The 1,737-nt window shown below is 42.8% G+C and overlaps 1 non-coding gene across 1 annotated transcript; it reads right to left on the bottom strand.

Annotated features, from left to right (window-relative positions):
- Positions 1-78: 78 nt before the first annotated feature.
- On the bottom strand, positions 79-182 carry LOC127746437 (small nucleolar RNA R71). Its single transcript, XR_008008056.1, has one exon. It is a non-coding gene; the product is annotated as a small nucleolar RNA R71 (small nucleolar RNA).
- Between the last annotated feature and the right edge of the window lie 1,555 nt (positions 183-1,737).

The following is a 1,737-nucleotide window of genomic DNA, read 5'->3' as shown; positions in this document are numbered from 1 at the left end:
CCAAGGGGGAGCCTAACAACCTGGGATGAGGTGGAAAGCAAGTTTCTGGCACGTTTCTACCCCCCACAAAAGGTCAATAGGCTTCGATCTGAGGTTCAGACTTTTAGACAACAAGATGGTGAGACCCTCTACGAGGCATGGGAGAGGTTCAAAGAATTGACAAGGAAATGCCCACCAGACATGTTCCATGACTGGGTGCAATTGCATATTTTCTATGATGGACTTTGTTATGAATCAAGGAAGGCTGTAGACCATTCATCAGGAGGTTCATTGAACAGGAAAAAGACTGTGGAAGAAGCCATTGAAGTGATTGAGACAGTGGCTGAGAATGAGTACTACTATGCTTCAGAGAGACACAACACTAAGGGAGTTATGGAGCTGAACCATGTTGATACAATTTTAGCCCAAAATAAGGTGTTTGCCAAGTAACTAGCAGAGCTCACCAGGAAATTAGACACAAAGCAAGTGGCTGCAATACAAACACAAGATCAAGAGGAAATAAGCACTGAAGGAGGTGATTGGGAAGAGGCCAACTATGTGGGAAATCAACAAAGGCAACCATATGATCCACATTCCAACACTTACAACCCAGGATGGAAAAACCACCCAAACTTTGGGTGGGGAAACCATCAACCCCAACCACAAAACCACAAACCTTACAACCACAACCAACATAACAATTCCACATACCAAAACTCCAACCAAAGATCATACCAAGCCACACAAAACACTTACTCCCAACCACCATATCATGGCCAAAATAACCAACCTGCTCAATCCAATCCAAACCAACAATTTCAAGATCAATTAAACAGGATAGAAGGAATGCTAGCAAACATGGGTCAGGACATAAGTGAGTTGAAAAGCTTTAGGGACGATGTGAGATCAACCTTAAGAAACCATGGCGAAAAACTCAAGTGGATGGAGGCTCGAGTAGGAGAACTATCTCAACAGGCCCCCAAGTCAACTGCAGTGTTCCCTAGTGACACAGAAAAGAATCCTAAAGGGGAACAAAAGGGAGTGAGATGGGAAGAAGCAAGGCTATCACCATATTGAAGGAAGTCTCAGAAGAAGAAGGAATCAGACCATCAGAAAAGGAGACAGAAATCCTGAAAGACAGTGTGGAAGAAGCTAAGCAGGAAAGTGAAACTGAGCAAGCCAAGGAACTGCAAAATAAAGGCATGCTGGAAACTAAGCCAAGGAACTGCAAAATGAAGGCATGCTGGAAACTTACCAACCAAGAGCACCATTTCCTCAGAGGTTAGGAGGAGGTGAAAAAGGGAAAACCTATTCAAGGTTTTTAGAGACATTTAAGTCTCTCCATATCAATATTCCCTTTCTTGAGATTCTCCAGCAGATGCCTACACATATCAAGTATTTGAAGGAACTGCTGAGCAAGAAAAGAGTTTTGAAGGGAGGACAAACTGTAATAATGAACAAAGAATGCAGTGCCCTCATCAAGAAGGACATAGTCTCTAAGAAAACAGACCCAGGAAGTTTTCATATCCCCTGCATCATAGGGGAAACAAAAATTGACAGAGGATTCTGTGATCTAGGAGCTAGCATAAATGTGATGCCTCTGACTCTTATGAAGAGGCTACAACTGAATGAGGTGAGATCCACTGATGTAATCATACAACTGGCTAACAAAACTCAAAAGCAAGCTGAAGGGGTAGTTGAGAATGTGCTGGTAAAAGTGGGAAATTATTTCTTCCCCACAGACTTTGTCATTTTGGA

The sequence above is a fragment of the Arachis duranensis genome, chromosome 3 (genome assembly GCF_000817695.3).
Source record: "Arachis duranensis cultivar V14167 chromosome 3, aradu.V14167.gnm2.J7QH, whole genome shotgun sequence".
NCBI lineage: Eukaryota > Viridiplantae > Streptophyta > Magnoliopsida > Fabales > Fabaceae > Arachis > Arachis duranensis.
This window is presented reverse-complemented; position numbering and strand designations above follow the sequence as displayed.